The sequence below is a fragment of the Oncorhynchus nerka genome, unplaced genomic scaffold (assembly GCF_034236695.1).
Source record: "Oncorhynchus nerka isolate Pitt River unplaced genomic scaffold, Oner_Uvic_2.0 unplaced_scaffold_927, whole genome shotgun sequence".
Lineage (NCBI taxonomy): Eukaryota > Metazoa > Chordata > Actinopteri > Salmoniformes > Salmonidae > Oncorhynchus > Oncorhynchus nerka.
Genome location: NW_027040381.1, coordinates 95,322 through 123,232, shown reverse-complemented (window position 1 = coordinate 123,232; position 27,911 = coordinate 95,322). Strand labels below are relative to the sequence as shown.

Here is a 27,911-nt window from a genome sequence, read left to right as displayed (position 1 = left end):
GTATTACAATACAGTGTCCTACAGCTAGCCCATCCCCCATGTATCACAATACAGTGTCCTACAGCTAGCCCATCCCCCATGTATCACAATACAGTGTCCTACAGCTAGCCCATCCCCCATGTATTACAATACAGTGTCCTACAGCTAGCCCATCCCCCATGTATTACAATACAGTTTCCTACAGCTAGCCCATCCCCCATGTATTACAATACAGTGTCCTACAGCTAGCCCATCCCCCATGTATCACAATACAGTGTCCTACAGCTAGCCCATCCCCCATGTATCAGCAATACAGCCCATGTCCATGTATCAGCTAGCCCATACAGTATCCTACAGCTAGCCCATCCCCCATGTATCAGCTAGCCCATCCCCCATGTATTACAATACAGTGTCCTACAGCTAGCCCATCCCTCATGTATCACAATACAGTGTCCTACAGCTAGCCCATCCCCCATGTATCAGCTAGCCCATCCCCCATGTATCAGCTAGCCCATCCCCCATGTATCACAATACAGTGTCCTACAGCTAGCCCATCCCTCATGTATCACAATACAGTGTCCTACAGTAGCCCATCCCCCATGTATCAGCTAGCCCATCCCCCATGTATCAGCTAGCCCATCCCCCATGTATCAGCTAGCCCATCCCCCATGTATCACAATACAGTGTCCTACAGCTAGCCCATCCCCCATGTATCACAATACAGTGTCCTACAGCTAGCCCATCCCCCATGTATCAGCTAGCCCATCCCCATGTATCCATGTATCAGCTAGCCCATCCCCATGTATGTATCAGCTAGCCCATCCCCCATGTATCAGCAAGCCCACAGTGCCCATCCCCATGTATCAGCTAGCCCATCCCCCATGTATCACAATGTACAGTGCCCATCCCCATGTATCAGCTAGCCCATCCCCCATGTATCAGCTAGCCCATCCCCATGTATCAGCTAGCCCATCCCATGTATCATGCCCATCCCCCATCACAATACAGTGTCCTACAGCTAGCCCATCCTCATGTATCAGCTAGCCCATCCCTCAGTGTCCTATCAGCTAGCCCATCCCCCATGTATCACAATACAGTGTCCTACAGCTAGCCCATCCCCATGTATCACAATACAGTGTATCAGCTAGCCCATCCCCCATGTATTACAATACAGTGTCCTACAGCTAGCCCATCCCCCATGTATTACAATACAGTGTCCTACAGCTAGCCCATCCCCCATGTATCAGCTAGCCCATCCCCATGTATCAGCTAGCCCATCCCCCATGTATCAGCTAGCCCATCCCCATGTATCAGCTAGCCCATCCTCCATGTATCAGTGTCCTACAAGCCATCCCCATGTATCAGCTAGCCCATCCCCCATGTATCAGCTAGCCCATCCCCCATGTATCACAATACAGTGTCCTACAGCTAGCCCATCCCCCATGTATCAGCTAGCCCATCCCCATGTATTACAATACATCAGCTAGCCCATCCCCCATGTATCACAATACAGTGTCCTACAGCTAGCCCATCCCCCATGTATCACAATACAGTGTCCTACAGCTAGCCCATCCCCCATGTATCAGCTAGCCCATCCCCCATGTATCACAATACAGTGTCCTACAGCTAGCCCATCCCCCCAATCATGTATCAGCTAGCCCATCCCTCATGTATCACAATACAGTGTCCTACAGCTAGCCCATCCCCCATGTATCAGCTAGCCCATCCCCCATGTATCACAATACAGTGTCCCTCCTAGTCCAATCCCCCATGTCCTCAGCTAGCCCATCCCCCATGTATCACAATACAGTGTCCTACAGCTAGCCCATCCCCCATGTATCACAATACAGTGTCCTACAGCTAGCCCATCCCCATGTATCACAATACAGTGTCCTACAGCTAGCCCATCCCCATGTATCACAATACAGTGTCCTACAGCTAGCTAGCCCATCCCCCATGTATCAGCTAGCCCATCCCCCATGTATTACAATACAGTGTCCTACAGCTAGCCCATCCCCCATGTATCACAATACAGTGTCCTACAGCTAGCCCATCATCCCCCATGTATCACAATACAGTGTCCTACAGCTAGCCCATCCCCCATGTATCAGCTAGCCCATCCCCATGTATCACAATACAGTGTCCTACAGCTAGCCCATCCCCCATGTATCAGCTAGCCCATCCCCCCACAATGTGTCCTCAGCTAGCCCATCCCTCATGTATCAGCTAGCCCATCCCCATGTATTAGCTAGCCCATCCCCCATGTATCAGCTAGCCCATCCCCCATGTATCAGCTAGCCCATCCCCCATGTATCAGTAGCCCATCCCCCAGTGTCCAGCTAGCCCATCCCCCATGTATCAGCTAGCCCATCCCCCATGTATCACAATACAGTGTCCTACAGCTAGCCCATCCCCATGTATCACAATACAGTGTCCTACAGCTAGCCCATCCCCATGTATCAGCTAGCCCATCCCCCATGTATACAATACAGTGTCCTACAGCTAGCCCATCCCCCATGTATACAGTGTCCAGCTAGCCCATCCCCCATGTATCACAATACAGTGTCATCCCCCATGTATCAGCTAGCCCATCCCCCATGTATCACAATACAGTGTCCTACAGCTAGCCCATCCCCCATGTATCAGCTAGCCCATCCCCCATGTATCAGCTAGCCCATCCCCCATGTATCACAATACAGTGTCCTACAGCTAGCCCATCCCCCATGTATCAGCTAGCCCATCCCCCATGTATTACAATACAGTGTCCTATCAGCTAGCCCATCCCCCCATAGCCCATCCCCCATGTATTACAATACAGTGTCCTACAGCTAGCCCATCCCCCATGTGTTACAATACAGTGTCCTACAGCTAGCCCATCCCCATGTATCAGCTAGCCCATCCCCCATGTATCACAATACAGTGTCCTACAGCTAGCCCATCCCCCATGTATCACAATACAGTGTCCTACAGCTAGCCCATCCCCCATGTATCAGTGTCCATGTATCAGCTAGCCCATCCCCCATGTATCACAATACAGTGTCCTACAGCTAGCCCATCCCCATGTATCAGCTAGCCCATCCCCATGTATCACAATACAGTGTCCTACAGCTAGCCCATCCCCCATGTATCAGCTAGCCCATCCCCATGTATCAGTGCCCATCCCCCATGTATCAGCTAGCCCATCCCCCATGTATCAGCTAGCCCATCCCCCATGTATCAGCAATCCCCCATGTGTCAGCTAGCCCATCCCCATGTATCAGCTAGCCCATCCCCCATGTATCAGCTAGCCCATCCCCCATGTATCAGCTAGCCCATCCCCATGTATTACACAGTGTATACAGCTAGCCCATCCCCCATGTATCAGCTAGCCCATCCCCCATGTATCAGCTAGCCCATCCCCCATGTATCACAATACAGTGTCCTACAGCTAGCCCATCCCCCATGTATCAGCTAGCCCATCCCCCATGTATCACAATACAGTGTCCTACAGCTAGCCCATCCCCCATGTATCAGCTAGCCCATCCCCCATGTATTACAATACAGTGTCCTACAGCTAGCCCATCCCCCATGTATTACAATACAGTGTCCTACAGCTAGCCCATCCCCCATGTATTACAATACAGTGTCCTACAGCTAGCCCATCCCCCATGTATTACAATACAGTGTCCTACAGCTAGCCCATCCCCCATGTATCAGCTAGCCCATCCCCCATGTATCAGCTAGCCCATCCCCCATGTATCACAATACAGTGTCCTACAGCTAGCCCATCCCCCATGTATCACAATACAGTGTCCTACAGCTAGCCCATCCCCCATGTATCAGCTAGCCCATCCCCATGTATCAGCTAGCCCATCCCCATGTACATCAGCTAGCCCATCCCCCATGTATCACAATACAGTGTCCTACAGCTAGCCCATCCCCCATGTATCACAGCCCAGTGTCCTATCAGCTAGCCCATCCCCCATGTATCAGTCCTAGCCCATCCCCCATGTATCACAATAGCCCATCCCCATGTATCAGCTAGCCCATCCCCCATGTATCAGCTAGCCCATCCCCCATGTATCAGCTAGCCCATCCCTCATGTATCAGCTAGCCCATCCCCCATGTATCACAATGTATCAGCTAGCCCATCCCTCATGTATCACAATACAGTGTCCTACAGCTAGCCCATCCCCCATGTATCAGCTAGCCCATCCCCCATGTATCAGCTAGCCCATCCCCCATGTATCACAATACAGTGTCCTACAGCTAGCCCATCCCCCATGTATCACAATACAGTGTCCTACAGCTAGCCCATCCCCCATGTATCAGTCCTAGCCCATCCCCCATGTATCAGCTAGCCCATCCCCCATGTATCACAATACAGTGTCCTACAGCTAGCCCATCCCCCATGTATCACAATACAGTCCCCCTACAGCTAGCCCATCCCCATGTATCAGCTAGCCCATCCCCCATGTATCAGCTAGCCCATCCCCCATGTATCAGCTAGCCCATCCCCATGTATCACAATACAGTGTCCTATCAGCTAGCCCATCCCCCATGTATCACAATACAGTGCCCATCCCCCATGTACAGCTAGCCCATCCCCCATGTATCAGCTAGCCCATCCCCCATGTATCACAATACAGTGTCCTACAGCTAGCCCATCCCCCATGTATCAGCTAGCCCATCCCCATGTATTACAATACAGTGTCCTACAGCTAGCCCATCCCCCATGTATCAATACAGTGTCCTCAGCTAGCCCATCCCCCATGTATCACAATACAGTGTCCTACAGCTAGCCCATCCCCCATGTATCACAATACAGTGTCCTACAGCTAGCCCATCCCCCATGTATTACAATACAGTGTCCTACAGCTAGCCCATCCCCCATGTATCACAATACAGTGTCCTACAGCTAGCCCATCCCCATGTATCCATGTATCAGCTAGCCCATCCCCCATGTATCAGCTAGCCCATCCCCCATGTATTACAATATAGTGTCCTACAGCTAGCCCATCCCCCATGTATCACAATACAGTGTCCTACAGCTAGCCCATCCCCCATGTATTACAATACAGTGTATCAGCTAGCCCATCCCCCATGTATACAATACAGTGCAGCTAGCCCATCCCCATGTATCACAATACAGTGTCCTACAGCTAGCCCATCCCCCATGTATCAGCTAGCCCATCCCCCATGTATCAGCTAGCCCATCCCCCATGTATCAGTCCTACAGCTAGCCCATCCCCCCCCATGTATCAGCTAGCCCATCCCCCATGTATCAGCTAGCCCATCCCCCATGTATCAGCTAGCCCATCCCCCATGTATCAGCTAGCCCATCCCCCATGTATCACAATACAGTGTCCTACAGCTAGCCCATCCCCCATGTATCACAATACAGTGTCCTACAGCTAGCCCATCCCCCATGTATCAGCTAGCCCATCCCCCATGTATCAGCTAGCCCATCCCCCATGTATCAGCTAGCCCATCCCCCATGTATCACAATACAGTGTCCTACAGCTAGCCCATCCCTCATGTATCAGCTAGCCCATCCCTCATGTATCAGCTAGCCCATCCCTCATGTATCACAATACAGTGTCCTACAGCTAGCCTATCCCTCATGTATCAGCTAGCCCATCCCCCATGTATCAGCTAGCCCATCCCCCATGTATTACAATACAGTGTCCTACAGCTAGCCCATCCCTCATGTATCACAATACAGTGTCCTACAGCTAGCCCATCCCCCATGTATCAGCTAGCCCATCCCCCATGTATCAGCTAGCCCATCCCCCATGTATCACAATACAGTGTCCTACAGCTAGCCCATCCCCATGTATCACAATACAGTGTCCTACAGCTAGCCCATCCCCATGTATCAGCTAGCCCATCCCCCATGTATCAGCTAGCCCATCCCCCATGTATCAGCTAGCCCATCCCCCATGTATCACAATACAGTGTCCTACAGCTAGCCCATCCCCCATGTATCACAATACAGTGTCCTACAGCTAGCCCATCCCCCATGTATCAGCTAGCCCATCCCCCATGTATCACAATACAGTGTCCTACAGCTAGCCCATCCCTCATGTATCAGCTAGCCCATCCCTCATGTATCACAATACAGTGTCCTACAGCTAGCCTATCCCTCATGTATCAGCTAGCCCATCCCCCATGTATCACAATACAGTGTCCTACAGCTAGCCCATCCCCCATGTATCACAATACAGTGTCCTACAGCTAGCCCATCCCCCATGTATCACAATACAGTGTCCTACAGCTAGCCCATCCCCCATGTATCACAATACAGTGTCCTACAGCTAGCCCATCCCCCATGTATCACAATACAGTGTCCTACAGCTAGCCCATCCCCCATGTATCAGCTAGCCCATCCCCCATGTATTACAATATAGTGTCCTACAGCTAGCCCATCCCCCATGTATCACAATACAGTGTCCTACAGCTAGCCCATCCCCCATGTATTACAATACAGTGTCCTACAGCTAGCCCATCCCCCATGTATCAGCTAGCCCATCCCCCATGTATCACAATACAGTGTCCTACAGCTAGCCCATCCCCCATGTATCAGCTAGCCCATCCCCCATGTATCAGCTAGCCCATCCCTCATGTATCAGCTAGCCCATCCCTCATGTATCAGCTAGCCCATCCCCCATGTATCAGCTAGCCCATCCCCCATGTATCAGCTAGCCCATCCCTCATGTATCACAATACAGTGTCCTACAGCTAGCCCATCCCCCATGTATCAGCTAGCCCATCCCCCATGTATTACAATACAGTGTCCTACAGCTAGCCCATCCCCCATGTATCACAATACAGTGTCCTACAGCTAGCCCATCCCCCATGTATCAGCTAGCCCATCCCCCATGTATTACAATACAGTGTCCTACAGCTAGCCCATCCCCCATGTATCAGCTAGCCCATCCCCATGTATCACAATACAGTGTCCTACAGCTAGCCCATCCCCATGTATCACAATACAGTGTCCTACAGCTAGCCCATCCCCCATGTATCAGCTAGCCCATCCCCCATGTATCAGCTAGCCCATCCCCCATGTATTACAATACAGTGTCCTACAGCTAGCCCATCCCCCATGTATCAGCTAGCCCATCCCCCATGTATTACAATACAGTGTCCTACAGCAGATAGCCCATCCCCATGTATTACAATACAGTGTCCTACAGCTAGCCCATCCCCCATGTGTTACAATACAGTGTCCTACAGCTATCCCATCCCCCATGTATCAGCTAGCCCATCCCCCATGTATTACAATACAGTGTCCTACAGCTAGCCCATCCCCCATGTGTTACAATACAGTGTCCTACAGCTAGCCCATCCCCCATGTATCAGTTAGCCCATCCCCCATGTATCAGCTAGCCCATCCCCCATGTATCAGCTAGCCCATCCCCCATGTATTACAATACAGTGTCCTACAGCTAGCCCATCCCCCATGTATCAGCTAGCCCATCCCCCATGTATCACAATACAGTGTCCTACAGCTAACCCATCCCCCATGTATCAGCTAGCCCATCCCCCATGTATCACAATACAGTGTCCTACAGCTAGCCCATCCCCCATGTATCAGCTAGCCCATCCCCCATGTATCAGCTAGCCCATCCCCCATGTATCAGCTAGCCCATCCCCCATGTATCAGCTAGCCCATCCCCCATGTATTACAATACAGTGTCCTACAGCTAGCCCATCCCCCATGTATCAGCTAGCCCATCCCCCATGTATCAGCTAGCCCATCCCCCATGTATTACAATACAGTGTCCTACAGCTAGCCCATCCCCCATGTATCAGCTAGCCCATCCCCCATGTATCACAATACAGTGTCCTACAGCTAGCCCATCCCCCATGTATCAGCTAGCCCATCCCCCATGTATTACAATACAGTGTCCTACAGCTAGCCCATCCCCCATGTATTACAATACAGTGTCCTACAGCTAGCCCATCCCCATGTATTACAATACAGTGTCCTACAGCTAGCCCATCCCCATGTATTACAATACAGTGTCCTACAGCTAGCCCATCCCCCATGTATCAGCTAGCCCATCCCCCATGTATCACAATACAGTGTCCTACAGCTAACCCATCCCCCATGTATCAGCTAGCCCATCCCCCATGTATTACAATACAGTGTCCTGTACCCAGCCACTAACCACTGCTACCCAGCCTCTCTCTGTCCTGTACCCAGCCTGTACCCACTGCTACCCAGCCTCTCTCTGTCCTGTACCCAGCCTGTACCCACTGCTACCCAGCCTCTCTCTGTCCTGTACCCAGCCTGTACCCACTGCTACCCAGCCTCTCTCTGTCCTGTACCCAGCCTGTACCCACTGCTACCCAGCCTGTACCCACTGCTACCCAGTCTCTCTCTGTCCTGTACCCAGCGTGTACCCACTGCTACCCAGTCTCTCTCTGTCCTGTACCCAGCCTGTACCCACTGCTACCCAGTCTCTCTCTGTCCTGTACCCAGCCTGTACACAGCCTGTACCCACTGCTACCCAGCCTCTCTCTGTCCTGTACCCAGCCTGTACCCATTCCTACCCAGTCTCTCTCTGTCCTGTACCCAGCCTGTACCCACTGCTACCAAGCCTCTCTCTGTCCTGTACCCAGCCTGTACCCACTGCTACCCAGCCTCTCTCTGTCCTGTACCCAGCCCGTACCCACTGCTACCCAGCCTGTACCCACTGCTACCCAGCCTCTCTCTGTCCTGTACCCAGCCTGTACCCACTGCTACCCAGCCTCTATCTGTCCTGTACCCAGCCTGTACCCACTGCTACCCAGCCTCTCTCTGTCCTGTACCCAGCCTGTATCCACTGCTACCCAGCCTCTCTCTGTCCTGTACCCAGCCTGTACCCACTGCTACCCAGCCTCTCTCTGTCCTGTACCCAGCCTGTACCCACTGCTACCCAGCCTCTCTCTGTCCTGTACCCAGCCTGTACCCACTGCTACCCAGCCTCTCTCTGTCCTGTACCCAGCCTGTACCCACTGCTACCCAGCCTGTACCCACTGCTACCCAGTCTCTCTCTGTCCTGTACCCAGCGTGTACCCACTGCTACTCTCTGTCCTGTACCCAGCCTGTACCCACTGCTACCCAGTCTCTCTCTGTCCTGTACCCAGCCTGTACCCAGCCTGTACCCACTGCTACCCAGCCTCTCTCTGTCCTGTACCCAGCCTGTACCCACTGCTACCCAGCCTCTCTCTGGCCTGTACCCACTGCTACCCAGCCTCTCTCTGTCCTGAACCCAGCCTGTACCCACTGCTACCCAGCCTCTCTCTGTCCTGTACCCAGCCTGTACCCACTGCTACCCAGTCTCTCTCTGTCCTGTACCCAGCCTGTACCCACTGCTACCCAGCCTCTCTCTGTCCTGTACCCAGCCTGTACCCAGCCTGTACCCACTGCTACCCAGCCTCTCTCTGTCCTGTACCCAGCCTGTACATACTGCTACCCAGCCTCTCTCTGTCCTGTTCCCAGCCTGTACCCACTGCTACCCAGCCTCTCTCTGTCCTGTACCCAGCCTGTACCCACTGCTACCCAGCCTCTCTCTGTCCTGTACCCAGCCTGTACCCACTGCTACCCAGCCTCTCTCTGTCCTGTACCCAGCCTGTACCCACTGCTACCCAGCCTCTCTATGTCCTGTACCCACTGCTACCCAGCCTCTCTCTGTCCTGTACCCACTGCTACCCAGCCTCTCTCTGTCCTGTACCCAGCCTGTACCCACTGCTACCCACTGGAAGGTTCTGTCAGCTGGAACTGGAAGGTTCTGTCAGCTGTACCTGGAAGGTTCTGTCTGCTGTACCTGGAAGGTTCTGTCTGCTGTACCTGGAAGGTTCTGTCTGCTGTACCTGGAAGGTTCTGTCAGCTGTACCTGGAAGGTTCTGTCAGCTGTACCTGGAAGGTTCTGTCAGCTGGAACTGGAAGGCTCTGTCAGCTGTACCTGGAAGGTTCTGTCAGCTGTACCTGGAAGGTTCTGTCTGCTGTACCTGGAAGGTTCTGTCAGCTGTACCTGGAAGGTTCTGTCTGCTGTACCTGGAAGGTTCTGTCTGCTGTACCTGGAATGTTCTGTCTGCTGGAACTGGAAGGTTCTGTCTGCTGTACCTGGAAGGTTCTGTCAGCTGGAACTGGAAGGTTCTGTCAGCTGTACCTGGAAGGTTCTGTCTGCTGTACCTGGAAGGTTCTGTCTGCTGTACCTGGAAGGTTCTGTCTGCTGGAACTGGAAGGTTCTGTCTGCTGTACCTGGAAGGTTCTGTCAGTTGTACCTGGAAGGTTCTGTCAGCTGTACCTGGAAGGTTCTGTCAGCTCTACCTAGAAGGTTCTGTCAGCTGGAACTGGAAGGTTCTGTCAGCTGTACCTGGAAGGTTCTGTCAGCTGTACCTGGAAGGTTCTGTCTGCTGGAACTGGAAGGTTCTGTCAGCTGTACCTGGAAGGTTCTGTCAGCTGTACCTGGAAGGTTCTGTCAGCTGGAACTGGAAGGTTCTGTCAGCTGGAACTGGAAGGTTCTGTCAGCTGTACCTGGAAGGTTCTGTCAGCTGTACCTGGAAGGTTCTGTCAGCTCTACCTGGAAGGTTCTGTCTGCTGGAACTGGAAGGTTCTGTCAGCTGGAACTGGAAGGTTCTGTCAGCTGTACCTGGAAGGTTCTGTCAGCTGGAACTGGAAGGTTCTGTCAGCTGGAACTGGAAGGTTCTGTCAGCTGTACCTGGAAGGTTCTGTCTGCTGTACCTGGAAGGTTCTGTCAGCTGGAACTGGAAGGTTCTGTCAGCTGTACCTGGAAGGTTCTGTCTGCTGGAACTGGAAGGTTCTGTCAGCTGGAACTGGAAGGTTCTGTCAGCTGTACCTGGAAGGTTCTGTCTGCTGTACCTGGAAGGTTCTGTCTGCTGTACCTGGAAGGTTCTGTCAGCTGTACCTGGAAGGTTCTGTCAGCTGGAACTGGAAGGTATAAAATACAGTATATACATCTGGGATGAGTAGTGCAAGATGTGTAAACATCATTATTAAATTGGGGTTAATAAAGAAACTAGTGATCCATCGGTTAGAGTGGCCAATGATTTCATCAGGAGATGTTCTCTAAGGTTCTCCCTGGCCCTCTCATCTTGATGCTGAGCTGTCAGGGATCTGATGACAACAGGGTCCTGGTCAGAGAGATATGCAGGGTAGTGGCAACGTGTTCAGGGTCCTGGTCAGAGAGATATGCAGGGTAGTGGCAACGTGTTAAGGGTCCTGGTCAGAGAGATATGCAGGGTAGTGGCAACGTGTTCAGGGTCCTGGTCAGAGAGATATGCAGGGTAGTGGCAACGTGTTCAGGGTCCTGGTCAGAGAGATATGCAGGGTAGTGGCAACGTGTTAAGGTTCCTGGTCAGAGAGATATGCAGGGTAGTGGCAACGTGTTAAGGGTCCTGGTCAGAGAGATATGCAGGGTAGTGGCAACGTGTTCAGGGTCCTGGTCAGAGAGATATGCAGGGTAGTGGCAACGTGTTCAGGGTCCTGGTCAGAGAGATATGCAGGGTAGTGGCAACGTGTTCAGGGTCCTGGTCAGAGAGATATGCAGGGTAGTGGCAACGTGTTCAGGGTCCTGGTCAGAGAGATATGCAGGGTAGTGGCAACGTGTTAAGGGTCCTGGTCAGAGAGATATGCAGGGTAGTGGCAACGTGTTCAGGGTCCTGGTCAGAGAGATATGCAGGGTAGTGGCAACGTGTTCAGGGTCCTGGTCAGAGAGATATGCAGGGTAGTGGCAACGTGTTCAGGGTCCTGGTCAGAGAGATATGCAGGGTAGTGGCAACGTGTTCAGGGTCCTGGTCAGAGAGATATGCAGGGTAGTGGCAACGTGTTCAGGGTCCTGGTCAGAGAGATATGCAGGGTAGTGGCAACGTGTTAAGGGTCCTGGTCAGAGAGATATGCAGGGTAGTGGCAACGTGTTAAGGGTCCTGGTCAGAGAGATATGCAGGGTAGTGGCAACGTGTTCAGGGTCCTGGTCAGAGAGATATGCAGGGTAGTGGCAACGTGTTAAGGGTCCTGGTCAGAGAGATATGCAGGGTAGTGGCAACGTGTTCAGGGTCCTGGTCAGAGAGATATGCAGGGTAGTGGCAACGTGTTCAGGGTCCTGGTCAGAGAGATATGCAGGGTAGTGGCAACGTGTTCAGGGTCCTGGTCAGAGAGATATGCAGGGTAGTGGCAACGTGTTCAGGGTCCTGGTCAGAGAGATATGCAGGGTAGTGGCAATGTGTTAAGGGTCCTGGTCAGAGAGATATGCAGGGTAGTGGCAATGTGTTAAGGGTCCTGGTCAGAGAGATATGTGCAGAGTACTACCGCCCTCTTGTGGCTTAGAACTGAAAATATTGATATTTCTTAAAATAACTAACTTTTAAAGATGCTATGTAGAAATCACTCTGCCATTTCCTGGTTGCTAAAATTATAATAGTTGATCTATTTTCAGTTCATGTGACAAAACAAGCAGGCCTAGTGTAGAGAATCACTGTACCATCTAAATCGCTGTGATATTCTCCAGATCCAATGTATTTTCATCTGTTTGAAGCTGGTGTCCAAAACCACATGATACAATAACTACACTTCAGAACAGGAAGCATAGAAATAGCGCACATAGAACAGATCTACCGCTTCTTAGACTTGCTTTCAATGCGAATGACGGATCTATAACTCCCCGTTCTGTGCATTTGGCTCCTAAAAGTGACATATTGCAGCATACAGTCGTTCACTGAAAAGTTATGGAAGGTTACATTTGCCTTTTGGTATAAATCTGTCTAAACGTGTCCTTCCCAATGAGAAGTGTCCTTTTGACGTTGTGGATGGTACTATTAACGTGTCCTTCCCAATGAGAAGTGTCCTTTTGACGTTGTGGATGGTACTATTAACGTGTCCTTCCCAATGAGAAGTGTCCTTTTGACGTTGTGGATGGTACTATTAAAGTGTCCTGTCTGCGTTTCTCTTTAGGTATAGTATTTTCCACGCTGGTGTTTGGCCCAGCCTGTGGCTTCATATTAGGATCCCTCTGCACCAAAGTCTATGTGGACGCTGTCTTCATCGACACAAGTCAGTACCTGTTACCTAGTAATATGTCCAGAGTTGGTGTCAATTCTACATCAATTCCCAGTCAATTCCAACAGGAGACCAAATTACAAATGTTCGCAATTGAAAAAGTGTTGAATAGAATTGGAATAGGAATTTCAGTGTACTTCCTAATATTGATTGGAATTGAAATGGAAGTGATCCCAACCCTGACCATGTCTTTAATACAGTAATGTGGCATTGTACTGCGATGTCTTGATCATTTGAAGTATATGGAAGTGATCCCTGTGTCAAAACATGTTTAACACACATGCAAGCATAGCCTACTGGGTATCTCTCCCATTCAGACAACAATATGGTACAATATACACTACAACTTCTGGCTGCATTCTTTGATGTAGCACTGTGTCTCTCTTTTCCTTGGTTTCTACTGCTGTGTGACAAAAACAATGTTATATTTCTTCCCCCTGGAGTCTCTGCTGTGTATATATAATCTTTGTTCCCCCTGGAGTCTCTACTGTATATATATCATCTTTGTTCCCTCTGGAGTCTCTACTGTGTATATATATAATCTTTGTTCCCCCTGGAGTCTCCTGTGTATATATATAATCGTTGTTCCCCCTGGAGTCTCCTGTGTATATATATAATCGTTGTTCCCCCTGGAGTCTCCTGTGTATATATATAATCTTGTTCCCTCTGGAGTCTCTACTGTGTATATATATAATCTTTGTTCCCCCTGGAGTCTCTACTGTGTATATATATAATCTTTGTTCCCTCTGGAGTCTCTACTGTATATATATATAATCTTTGTTCCCTCTGGAGTCTCTACTGTGTATATATATAATATTTGTTCCCTCTGGAGTCTCTACTGTGTATATATATAATCTTTGTTCCCTCTGGAGTCTCTACTGTATATATATAATCTTTGTTCCCTCTGGAGTCTCTACTGTGTATATATATAATCTTTGTTCCCTCTGGAGTCTCTGCTGTATATATATCATCTTTGTTCCTTCTGGAGTCTCTGCTGTATATATCTAATCTTTGTTCCCCCTGGAGTCTCTACTGTGTATATATATAATCTTTGTTCCCTCTGGAGTCTCTACTGTGTATATATATAATCTTGTTCCCTCTGGAGTCTCTACTGTGTATATATATAATCTTTGTTCCCTCTGGAGTCTCTGCTGTATATATATATAATCTTTGTTTCCTCTGGAGTCTCCTGTGTATATATATAATCTTTGTTCCCTCTGGAGTCTCTGCTGTATATATATGTAATCTTTGTTCCCCCTGGAGTCTCCTGTGTATATATATCATCTTTGTTCCCTCTGGAGTCTCTGCTGTATATATATATAATCTTTGTTCCCCCTGGAGTCTCCTGTGTATATATATAATCTTTGTTCCCTCTGGAGTCTCTGCTGTATATATATATAATCTTTGTTCCCTCTGGAGTCTCTACTGTGTATATATATAATCTTTGTTCCCTCTGGAGTCTCCTGTGTATATATATAATCTTTGTTCCCTCTGGAGTCTCTGCTGTATATATATAATCTTTGTTCCCCATGGAGTCTCCTGTGTATATATATAATCTTTGTTCCCTCTGGAGTCTCTACTGTGTATATATATAATCTTTGTTCCCCCTGGAGTCTCTACTGTGTATATATATAATCTTTGTTCCCTCTGGAGTCTCTGCTGTATATATCTAATCTTTGTTCCCCCTGGAGTCTCTACTGTGTATATATATAATCTTTGTTCCCTCTGGAGTCTCTACTGTGTATATATATCATCTTTGTTCCCCCTGGAGTCTCTACTGTGTATATATATAATCTTTGTTCCCTCTGGAGTCTCTGCTGTATATATATAATCTTTGTTCCCTCTGGAGTCTCTACTGTGTATATATATAATCTTTGTTCCCTCTGGAGTCTCTACTGTGTATATATATAATCTTTGTTCCCTCTGGAGTCTCTACTGTGTATATATATAATCTTTGTTCCCTCTGGTGTCTCTGCTGTATATATCTAATCTTTGTTCCCCCTGGAGTCTCCTGTGTATATATATAATCTTTGTTCCCCCTGGAGTCTCTACTGTGTATATATATCATCTTTGTTCCCTCTGGAGTCTCTACTGTGTATATATATAATCGTTGTTCCCCCTGGAGTCTCCTGTGTATATATATAATCTTGTTCCCTCTGGAGTCTCTACTGTGTATATATATAATCTTTGTTCCCTCTGGAGTCTCTGCTGTATATATATATAATCTTTGTTCCCTCTGGAGTCTCTACTGTGTATATATATAATCTTTGTTCCCTCTGGAGTCTCTACTGTGTATATATATAATCTTTGTTCCTCTGGAGTCTCTACTGTGTATATATATAATCTTTGTTCCCTCTGGTGTCTCTGCTGTATATATCTAATCTTTGTTCCCCTGCAGTCTCCTGTGTATATATATAATCTTTGTTCCCCCTGGAGTCTCTACTGTGTATATATATAATCTTTGTTCCCTCTGGTGTCTCTGCTGTATATATATAATTTTTGTTCCCCCTGGAGTCTACTGTGTATATATATCATCTTTGTTCCCCCTGGAGTCTCCTGTGTATATATATAATCTTTGTTCCCTCTGGAGTCTCTGCTGTATATAGTCACCTGGTAGGATAATTTTTGTTCACCCTGAGTCTCCGTAGAGAGTGTATATATATAATATTTGTTCCCTCTGGAGTCTCTACTGTGTATATATATAATCTTTGTTCCCCCTGGAGTTTCCTGTGTATATATATAATATTTGTTCCCCCTGGAGTCTCTGCTGTGTATATATATAATCTTTGTCCACATCCCTCTGGAGTCTCTGCTGTATACCTGGTATAATCTTTGTTCCCCCTGGAGTCTCTGCTGTATATATATATAATCTTTGTTCCCCTGGAGTCTCTACTGTGTATATATATAATCTTTGTTCCCCTGGAGTCTCTACTGTATATATATATAATCTTTGTTCCCCTGGAGTCTCCTGGTGTAGGGTTTGATCATAGCCTGAAGGTAGGGAGGGACAGTTCCTCTTGCTGTTCTGTAGATAAGCACCATGGTCTTGTAGTGGATGCCACGTCAACTGGAATTCTGGATAAGTTGCAGGGGTTTGATGGCAAAAGCGAGCAGCCCAGCCAACAGCGAGTTGCAGTCCAGTCCAGAAGGGAGATGACAAGTTCCTGGATTAGGACCTGCGCCACTTCCTGTGTGACGTAGAGAGGGGGGGTCGTCACCTGGTAGGACGGATGTTGTACAGCATGAATCTGCAGGAGTCACTGCTTTGATGTTTGCAGAGAATGACAGGGTGTCGTCCAGGGTCACACCAAGGTTCTTTGCACTCTGGGAGGGTGACAGTGTGGAGCGTAGAGAGGATCAACCATGATGGAGAGGTCTTTGAGCGGACAGGCCTTCTCTGTGATGAAGAGCAGCTCTGTCTTGTCAAGGTTGACCTTGAGGTGGTGGGCCGACATCCAAGCTGAGATATCTGCCAGGCACGCAGAGATGCGTGTTGCCACCTGGGTGTCAGAAGGGGGAAGAGAAAAGTAGTTGAGTGTCATCTTCATAGCAGTGATATGAGCTGAGTGACTTGGTCTATAGAGAGGAGAGGTCCATCCTCATAGCAGTGATAGGAGAGACAATGTGAGGATATGACAGAGCTGAGTGACTCACCTGTGGTCTATAGAGAGTAGAGGAGAGGTCCATCCTGGTAGCAGTGATAGGAGACGTCACCTGGTGAGGATATGACCATGGTGAGGATATAGAGAGGATCCAGTCAGCTGGTAGGACGTGGTCAGTCATAGAGAGGAGAGGTCCATCCTCATAGCAGTGATAGAGATATGATCCAGTGACCAGAGGTGAGGATAGCACCTGGGGACACCAGTGACTTGGTCACCTGGTAGGAGCGAGAGAGGATCCACATCACCTGGTAGGAACGTGAGAGAGATCCTGACCTGGTAGAAGCGTAGAGAGGATCCACGTCACCTTGAGAGGAACCACGTCACCTGGTAGGAGCGAGAGGTCCATCCTGGTAGCAGTGAGAGGATCCACGTCACCTGGTAGGATATGAGAGAGGATCCAGTCACCTGGTAGCGTAGAGAGGATCACCTGGTAGGGAGAGGATCCACGTCACCTGGTCGTAGAGAGGATCCACATCACCTGGTAGAGGACCACGTCACCTGGTAGGAGCGTAGAGAGGACCACGTCATAGGACGTAGAGAGGACTCACCTGGTAGGAGCTATAGAGGATCCACGTCACCTGGTAGGAGGAGAGAGGATCCCGTCACCTGGAAGGAGCCCTGGAGGGTCACCACTAGGTAGTGAGAGATCCACGTCACCTGGTAGGACGTAGAGAGGATCCACGTCACCTGGTAGGAGCGTAGAGAGGATCCACGTCACCTGGTAGGAACGTAGAGAGGATCCACGTCACCTGGTAGGAGAGAGATCCACATCACCTGGTAGGAACGTAGAGAGGATCCACGTCACCTGGTAGGAGCGTAGAGAGGAACCACGTCACCTGGTAGGAGCGTAGAGAGGATCCACGTCACCTGGTAGGAGCGTAGAGAGGATCCACGTCACCTGGTAGGAACCTGGTAGAGAGGATCCACATCACCTGGTAGGAGCGTAGAGAGGATCCACATCACCTGGTAGGAGCGTAGAGAGGATCCACGTCACCTGGTAGGAGTCACCTGGTAGAGAGAGGATCCACATCACCTGGTAGGAGCGTAGAGAGGATCCACGTCACCTGGTAGGAACGTAGAGAGGATCCACGTCACCTGGTAGGAGAGGAGGACCACGTCACCTGGTAGGAGCGTAGAGAGGAACCACGTCACCTGGTAGGAGCGTAGAGAGGATCCACGTCACCTGGTAGGAGCGTAGAGAGGATCCACGTCACCTGGTAGGAGCGTAGAGAGGATCCACATCACCTGGTAGGAACGTAGAGAGGATCCCCACCTGGTAGGAGCGTAGAGAGGTCACCTAGAGGATCCACGTCACCTGGTAGGAACGTAGAGAGGATCCACATCACCTGGTAGGAACGTAGAGAGAGGATCACCACATCACCTGGTAGGAGCGTAGAGAGGATCCACGTCACCTGGTAGGAGCGTAGAGAGGAACCACGTCACCTGGTAGGAGCGTAGAGAGGATCCACATCACCTGGTAGGAACGTAGAGAGGATCCACGTCACCTGGTAGGAACGTAGAGAGGATCCACGTCACCTGGTAGGAGCGTGAGAGGAACCACGTCACCTGGTAGGAACGTAGAGAGGATCCACGTCACCTGGTAGGAGCGTCACCTGGAGAGGATCCACGTCACCTGGTAGGAACGTAGAGAGGATCCACGTCACCTGGTAGGAACGTAGAGAGGATCCACGTCACCTGGTAGGAGCGTAGGAGAGAGGATCCACGTCACCTGGTAGGAGCGTAGAGAGGAATCCACGTCACCTGGTAGGAACGTAGAGAGGAACCACGTCACCTGGTAGGAACGTAGAGAGGATCCACGTCACCTGGTAGGATCCACGTCACCTGGTAGGAGAGGATCCACATCACCTGGTAGGAACGTAGAGAGGATCCACGTCACCTGGTAGAGAGGATCCACATCACCTGGTAGAGAGGATCCACGTCACCTGGTAGGAGCGTAGAGAGGATCCACATCACCTGGTAGGAGCGTAGAGAGGATCCAGGTCACCTGGTAGGAGCGTCACCTGGTAGGAGAGGAACCACGTCACCTGGTAGGAGCGTAGAGAGGATCCAGGTCACCTGGTAGGAGCGTAGAGAGAGGATCCACATCACCTGGTAGGAGCGTAGAGAGGATCCATGTCACCTGGTAGGAGCGTAGAGAGGACCACGTCACCTGGTAGGAACTAGAGAGGCCCCACGTCACCTGGTAGGAGCGTAGAGAGGGAAAATAATGAATGCAGGTCTGTAGTTTTACAGGAAGAAGGAATGCATCACCTGGTAGTTTGTTTGTTTGTTTGTTTTTGTAGTTTGTAGTCTGTTTAGTTGTTGAGTGTTGGTTTCTGGTAGGAGGGGAGTGACTCAGGACATTTTGAAGTCAGAGGGGATTCAGCCAGTGTTCCCCCTGGGATCCTGACCTGGTTATATGTGTTGGAGAGGTATCCCTACTGTAGTTATATGTGAACCACCCACCTGGTATCCTGACTGTGTTATATTAACCTGGTATCCTGACTGTGTTATATTAACCTGGTATCCTGACTGTGTTATATTAACCTGGTCACCTGACTGTGTTATATTAACCTGGTATCCTGACTGTGTTATATTAACCTGGTATCCTGACTGTGTTATATTAACCTGGTATCCTGACTGTGTTATATTAACCTGGTATCCTGACTGTGTTATATTAACCTGGTATTCTGACTGTGTTATATTAACCTGGTATCCTGACTGTGTTATATTAACCTGGTATCCTGACTGTGTTACATGTGTTTAACCTGGTATCCTGACTGTGTTATATTAACCTGGTATCCTGACTGTGTTACATGTGTTTAACCTGGTATCCTGACTGTGTTATATTAACCTGGTATCCTGACTGTGTTATATTAACCTGGTATCCTGACTGTGTTATATTAACCTGGTATCCTGACCGTGTTATATGTGTTTAACCTGGTATCCTGTTTATTAACCTGGTTGATATTTGGTATCCTGACTGTGTTATATTAACCTGGTATCCTGACTGTGGTATATATGTTTAACCTGGTATTCTGACTGTGTTATATTAACCTGGTATCCTGACTGTGTTGTATGTGTTTAACATGGTATCCTGACTGTGTTATATATGTTTAACCTGGTATCCTGACTGTGTTATATTAACCTGGTATCCTGACTGTGTTATATTAACCTGGTATCCTGACTGTGTTATATTAACCTGGTATCCTGACTGTGTTATATTAACCTGGTATCCTGACTGTGTTATATTAACCTGGTATCCTGACTGTGGTATATATATTTAACCTGGTATCCTGACTGTGTTATATTAACCTGGTATCCTGACTGTGTTATATATGTTTAACCTGGTATCCTGACTGTGTTATATTAACCTGGTATCCTGACTGTGTTATATTAACCTGGTATCCTGACTGTGTTATATTAACCTGGTATCCTGACTGTGTTATATTAACCTGGTATCCTGACTGTGTTATATTAACCTGGTATCCTGACTGTGTTATATTAACCTGGTATCCTGACTGTGGTATATGTGTTTAACCTGGTATCCCGACTGTGTTATATTAACCTGGTATCCTGACTGTGTTATATTAACCTGGTATCCTGACTGTGTTATATTAACCTGGTATCCTGACTGTGTTATATTAACCTGGTATCCTGACTGTGTTATATTAACCTGGTATCCTGACTGTGTTATATTAACCTGGTATCCTGACTGTGTTATATTAACCTGGTATCCTGACTGTGTTATATTAACCTGGTATCCTGACTGTGTTATATTAATCTGGTATCCTGACTGTGTTACATGTGTTTAATCTGGTGTTTTCTACCTGAGCTGCCAGGTAAACTGGACATCGGCCCTGACGACCCCAGGTGGATTGGTGCGTGGTGGGGTGGCTTCTTGCTCTGCGGTGCCTTACTCTTCATCTCCTCCCTCTTCATGTTCGGCTTCCCCCAGTCCCTGAATGAGCAGGATGTGGACAGTGGGGGGAGAGTGAACAGGCCATGTTGCCCCCCTCCCTGTCCAGGGATCACGAGGGGAACAAGCCCACTAATGGGGTGATCCATGGCTTCCAGTCCAATAGTGGACTGACCTGCTGCGAGCACATGAGAGGTGAGATCTACTGTCATAGAATAATATGGTAATGTCAGCGATGTTGGTCAGGGGAGAGGTCTGCCTCTCTGTTTATTAACAGACTGGTGTTAATGGATACGGTACACATGTCAAATACATACAAAGATATTATGTTTTGATGTACACAGTTTCAATCACCCCCCCCCCCCCACCCCTTTACAGTCATCCCCAAGGTGACCAAGCACCTCCTGTCCAACCCTGTGTTTACCTGCATCTCGCTGGCAGCCTGTATGGAGATCGCTGTGGTTGCAGGCTTCGCCACCTTCCTAGGGAAGTACATGGAGCAGCAGTTCAACCTCGCCACTTCCTCAGCCAATCAGCTACTAGGTGATAATGCTAATCACTACATCCAAACCAGAGCAAAATAAAACATGGGACTTCTATAGTGGTTTTCAATGACCCTGTGGCCTTTCCTTTCTTCATTCACAGTGTTTGTTATTGGCCCCTTCTCACACACACTCCTCTCTGTCCTCTGTCTCTCCCTAACCCTGGTCCCAACACTGTTCTCTGTCTCTCCCTAACCCTGGTCCTAACCCTGGTCCTAACCCTGGTCCTAACACTGTCCTCTATCTCTCCCTAACCCTGGTCCTAACACTGTCCTCTATCTCTCCCTAACCCTGGTCCTAACACTGTCCTCTATCTCTCCCTAACCCTGGTCCTAACACTGTCCTCTGTCTCTCCCTAACACTGTCCTCTATATCTCCCTAACCCTGGTCCTAACACCCTGGTCCTAACCCTGGTCCTAACACTGTCCTCTGTCTCTCCCTAACCCTGGTCCTAACACTGTCCTCTGTCTCTCCCTAACCCTGGTCCTAACACTGTCCTCTGTCTCTCCCTAACCCTGGTCCTAACACTGTCCTCTGTCCTCTGTCTCTCCCTAACCCTGGTCCTAACTCTGTCCTCTATCTCTCCCTAACCCTGGTCCTAACACTGTCCTCTATCTCTCCCTAACCCTGGTCCTAACACTGTCCTCTATCTCTCCCTAACCCTGGTCCTAACACTGTCCTCTGTCTCTCCCTAACCCTGGTCCTAACTCTGTCCTCTGTCTCTCCCTAACCCTGGTCCTAACACTGTCCTCTATCCTTCCAACCATAACCCCTGTCCTCTATCTCTCCCTAACCCTGGTCCTAACACTGTCCTCTATCTCTCCCTAACCCTGGTCCTAACACTGTCCTCTGTCTCTCCATAACCCTGGTCCTAACACTGTCCTCTATCTCTCCCTAACCCTGGTCCTAACACTGTCCTCTATCTCTCCCTAACCCTGGTCCTAACACTGTCCTCTGTCCTCTGTCTCTCCCTAACCCTGGTCCTAACACTGTCCTCTATCTCTCCCTAACCCTGGTCCTAACACTGTCCTCTATCTCTCCCTAACCCTGGTCCTAACACTGTCCTCTGTCTCTCCCTAACCCTGGTCCTAACACTGTCCTCTATCTCTCCCTAACCCTCTATCTCTCCCTAACCCTGGTCCTAACACTGTCCTCTATCTCTCCTAACCCTGGTCCTAACCTGGTCCTAACACTGTCCTCTGTCTCTCCCTAACCCTGGTCCTAACACTGTCCCTCCTCTGTCTCTCCCTAACCCTGGTCCTAACACTGTCCTCTGTCCTCTATCTCTCCCTAACCCTGGTCCTAAACTGTCCTCTGTCCTCTATCTCTCCCTAACCCTGGTCCTAACACTGTCCTCTGTCCTATCTCTCCCTAACCCTGGTCCTAACACTGTCCTCTGTCTCTCCCTAACCCTGGTCCTAACACTGTCCTCTGTCTCTCCCTAACCCTGGTCCTAACACTGTCCTCTGTCTCTCCCTAACCCTGGTCCTAACACTGTCCTCTATCCTTCCAACCATAACCCCTGTCCTCTGTCTCTCCCTAACCCTGGTCCTAACACTGTCCTCTATCTCTCCCTAACCCTGGTCCTAACACTGTCCTCTGTCTCTCCCTAACCCTGGTCCTAACACTGTCCTCTATCTCTCCCTAACCCTGGTCCTAACACTGTCCTCTATCTCTCCCTAACCCTGGTCCTAACACTGTCCTCTGTCCTCTGTCTCTCCCTAACCCTGGTCCTAACACTGTCCTCTGTCTCTCCCTAACCCTGGTCCTAACACTGTCCTCTGTCTCTCCCTAACCCTGGTCCTAACACTGTCCTCTGTCTCTCCCTAACCCTGGTCCTAACACTGTCCTCTATCTCTCCCTAACCCTGGTCCTAACACTGTCCTCTATCTCTCCCTAACCCTGGTCCTAACCCTGGTCCTAACACTGTCCTCTGTCTCTCCCTAACCCTGGTCCTAACACTGTCCTCTGTCCTCTGTCTATCCCTAACCCTGGTCCTAACACTGTCCTCTGTCCTCTATCTCTCCCTAACCCTGGTCCTAACACTGTCCTCTGTCCTCTATCTCTCCCTAACCCTGGTCCTAACACTGTCCTCTGTCCTCTGTCTCTCCCTAACCCTGGTCCTAACACTGTCCTCTGTCCTCTATCTCTCCCTAACCCTGGTCCTAACACTGTCCTCTGTCTCTCCCTAACCCTGGTCCTAACACTGTCCTCTGTCTCTCCCTAACCCTGGTCCTAACACTGTCCTCTATCCTTCCAACCATAACCCCTGTCCTCTGTCTCTCCCTAACCCTGGTCCTAACACTGTCCTCTATCTCTCCATAACCCTGGTCCTAACACTGTCCTCTATCTCTCCCTAACCCTGGTCCTAACACTGTCCTCTGTCTCTCCCTAACCCTGGTCCTAACACTGTCCTCTATCTCTCCCTAACCCTGGTCCTAACACTGTCCTCTGTCCTCTGTCTCTCCCTAACCCTGGTCCTAACACTGTCCTCTGTCTCTCCATAACCCTGGTCCTAACACTGTCCTCTGTCCTCTGTCTCTCCCTAACCCTGGTCCTAACACTGTCCTCTATCTCTCCCTAACCCTGGTCCTAACACTGTCCTCTATCTCTCCCTAACCCTGGTCCTAACACTGTCCTCTGTCTCTCCCTAACCCTGGTCCTAACACTGTCCTCTGTCCTCTATCTCTCCCTAACCCTGGTCCTAACACTGTCCTCTATCTCTCCCTAACCCTGGTCCTAACACTGTCCTCTATCTCTCCCTAACCCTGGTCCTAACACTGTCCTCTGTCTCTCCCTAACCCTGGTCCTAACACTGTCCTCTATCTCTCCCTAACACTGTCCTCTATCTCTCCCTAACACTGTCCTCTATCTCTCCCTAACCCTGGTCCTAACACTGTCCTCTGTCTCTCCCTAACCCTGGTCATAACACTGTCCTCTATCTCTCCCTAACCCTGGTCCTAACACTGTCCTCTATCTCTCCCTAACCCTGGTCCTAACACTGTCCTCTGTCTCTCCCTAACCCTGGTCCTAACACTGTCCTCTGTCTCTCCCTAACCCTGGTCCTAACACTGTCCTCTATCCTTCCAACCATAACCCCTGTCATCTGTCTCTCCCTAACCCTGGTCCTAACACTGTCCTCTATCTCTCCATAACCCTGGTCCTAACACTGTCCTCTATCTCTCCCTAACCCTGGTCCTAACACTGTCCTCTATCTCTCCCTAACCCTGGTCCTAACCCTGGTCCTAACACTGTCCTCTGTCTCTCCCTAACCCTGGTCTTAACACTGTCCTCTGTCCTCTGTCTCTCCCTAACCCTGGTCCTAACACTGTCCTCTGTCTCTCCCTAACCCTGGTCCTAACACTGTCCTCTATCCCCAACACTGGTCCCACTGTCCTCTGTCTCTCCCTAACCCTGGTCCTAACACTGTCCTCTATCTCTCCCTAACCCTGGTCCTAACACTGTCCTCTGTCCTCTGTCTCTCCCTAACCCTGGTCCTAACACTGTCCTCTGTCTCTCCATAACCCTGGTCCTAACACTGTCCTCTGTCTCTCCCTAACCCTGGTCCTAACACTGTCCTCTATCTCTCCCTAACCCTGGTCCTAACACTGTCCTCTATCTCTCCCTAACCCTGGTCCTAACACTGTCCTCTGTCTCTCCCTAACCCTGGTCCTAACACTGTCCTCTGTCCTCTATCCCTCCCTAACCCTGGTCCTAACACTGTCCTCTATCTCTCCCTAACCCTGGTCCTAACACTGTCCTCTATCTCTCCCTAACCCTGGTCCTAACACTGTCCTCTGTCTCTCCCTAACCCTGGTCCTAACACTGTCCTCTATCTCTCCCTAACACTGTCCTCTATCTCTCCCTAACACTGTCCTCTATCTCTCCCTAACCCTGGTCCTAACACTGTCCTCTATCTCTCCCTAACCCTGGTCCTAACACTGTCCTCTATCTCTCCCTAACCCTGGTCCTAACACTGTCCTCTATCTCTCCCTAACCCTGGTCCTAACACTGTCCTCTATCTCCTCCAACCCTGGTCCCCTGTCCTCTATCTCTCCCTAACCCTGGTCCTAACACTGTCCTCTATCTCTCCCTAACCCTGGTCCTAACACTGTCCTCTATCTCTCCCTAACCCTGGTCCTAACACTGTCCTCTGTCTCTCCCTAACCCTGGTCCTAACACTGTCCTCTATCTCTCCCTAACCCTGGTCCTAACACTGTCCTCTGTCTCTCCCTAACCCTGGTCCTAACACTGTCCTCTATCTCTCCCTAACCCTGGTCCTAACACTGTCCTCTGTCTCTCCCTAACCCTGGTCCTAACACTGTCCTCTGTCTCTCCCTAACCCTGGTCCTAACACTGTCCTCTATCTCTCCCTAACCCTGGTCCTAACACTGTCCTCTATCTCTCCCTAACCCTGGTCCTAACACTGTCCTCTATCTCTCCCTAACCCTGGTCCTAACACTGTCCTCTATCTCTCCCTAACCCTGGTCCTAACACTGTCCTCTATCTCTCCCTAACCCTGGTCCTAACACTGTCCTCTATCTCTCCCTAACCCTGGTCCTAACACTGTCCTCTGTCCTCTGTCTCTCCCTAACCCTGGTCCTAACACTGTCCTCTATCTCTCCCTAACCCTGGTCCTAACACTGTCCTCTGTCTCTCCCTAACCCTGGTCCTAACACTGTCCTCTATCTCTCCCTAACCCTGGTCCTAACACTGTCCTCTGTCTCTCCCTAACCCTGGTCCTAACACTGTCCTCTATCTCTCCCTAACCCTGGTCCTATCACTGTCCCCTATCTCTCCCTAACCCTGGTCCTAACACTGTCCTAACCCCTGTCTCTCTATCTCTCCCTAACCCTGGTCCTAACACTGTCCTCTATCCTCCCCTAACCCTGGTCCTAACACCCTGGTCCTAACACTGTCCTCTGTCTCTCCCTAACCCTGGTCCTAACACTGTCCTCTATCTCTCCCTAACCCTGGTCCTAACACTGTCCTCTATCTCTCCCAACCCTGGTCCTAACACTGTCCTCTATCTCTCCCTAACCCAGGTCCTAACACTGTCCTCTGTCTCTCCCTAACCCTGGTCCTAACACTGTCCTATATCTCTCCCTAACCCTGGTCCTAACACTGTCCTCTATCTCTCCCTAACCCTGGTCCTAACACTGTCCTCTATCTCTCCCTAACCCTGGTCCTAACACTGTCCTCTGTCTCTCCCTAACCCTGGTCCTAACACTGTCCTCTATCTCTCCCTAACCCTGGTCCTAACACTGTCCTCTATCTCTCCCTAACCCTGGTCCTAACAATGTCCTCTATCTCTCCCTAACCCTGGTCCTAACACTGTCCTCTATCTCTCCCTAACCCTGGTCCTAACACTGTCCTCTATCTCTCCCTAACCCTGGTCCTAACACTGTCCTCTATCTCTCCCTAACCCTGGTCCTAACACTGTCCTCTATCTCTCCCTAACCCTGGTCCTAACACTGTCCTCTATCCTTCCAACCATAACCCCTGTCCTCTATCTCTCCCTAACCCTGGTCCTAACACTGTCCTCTATCCTTCCAACCATAACCCCTGTCCTCTATCTCTCCCTAACCCTGGTCCTAACACTGTCCTCTATCCTTCCAACCATAACCCCTGTCCTCTGTCTCTCCCTAACCCTGGTCCTAACACTGTCCTCTATCCTTCCAACCATAACCCCTGTCCTCTGTCTCTCCCTAACCCTGGTCCTAACACTGTCCTCTATCCTTCCAACCATAACCCCTGTCCTCTGTCTCTCCCTAACCCTGGTCCTAACACTGTCCTCTGTCTCTCCCTAACCCTGGTCCTAACACTGTCCTCTATCTCTCCCTAACCCTGGTCCTAACACTGTCCTCTATCTCTCCCTAACCCTGGTCCTAACACTGTCCTCTATCCTTCCAACCATAACCCCTGTCCTCTCCCTCCCTAACCCTGGTCCTAACACTGTCCTCTATCCTTCCAACCATAACCCCTGTCCTCTCCCTCCCTCCCTTCCTCCATAGGTATGACAGCCATTCCGTGTTCGTGTCTGGGTATCTTCCTGGGTGGTGTTTTGGTGAAGAAGTTAGACCTGTCAGCGTTAGGGGCCATCCGTATGGCCATGGGGGTCAACCTCGTCTCCACCGCCTGTTACGTCTCCTTCCTCTTCCTCGGCTGTGACACCGGCCCTGTCGCCGGGGTGACTGTCGCCTACGGCAACACGTGAGTAGCCTACCGTATCACTGTTAGCGCGTTCAACAATGTTACCAAGTTGTTCCTCACCTACAGGACATCTAATAACATTTTATTGGCCACATGTGCAGAATAGGTGTAGATTTACAGTGAAATGCTTACTTACGAGCCCATTCCCAACAGTGCAGTTAAAAATGAAGACAAATATTTTCTAAATATAAAAGGAAATAGTAAAACATTTTTAAAAATAACGAGGCGATGTAAAGGAAGTACCAGGAAATAACATGGCTATATACAGGAAGTACCAGGTAATAACATGGCTATATACAGGAAGTACCAGGTAATAACGTGGTTATATACAGGAAGTACCAGGTAATAACATGGCTATATACAGGAAGTACCAGGTAATAACATGGTTATACACAGGAAGTATAACAGGAAGTACCAGGTAATAACATGGTTATATACAGGAAGTACCAGGTAATAACATGGCTATATACAGGAAGTACCAGGTAATAACATGGTTATATACAGGTAAGTAATAACATGGTTATATACAGGTAATAAGGAAGTACCAG

The 27,911-nt window shown here is 49.7% G+C and overlaps 1 pseudogene; it reads left to right on the top strand.

Annotated features, from left to right (window-relative positions):
* LOC135570694 (solute carrier organic anion transporter family member 3A1-like) overlaps positions 1-27,367 on the top strand; it is a 53,456-nt pseudogene extending 26,089 nt beyond the window's left edge.
* Positions 27,368-27,911: the final 544 nt, after the last annotated feature.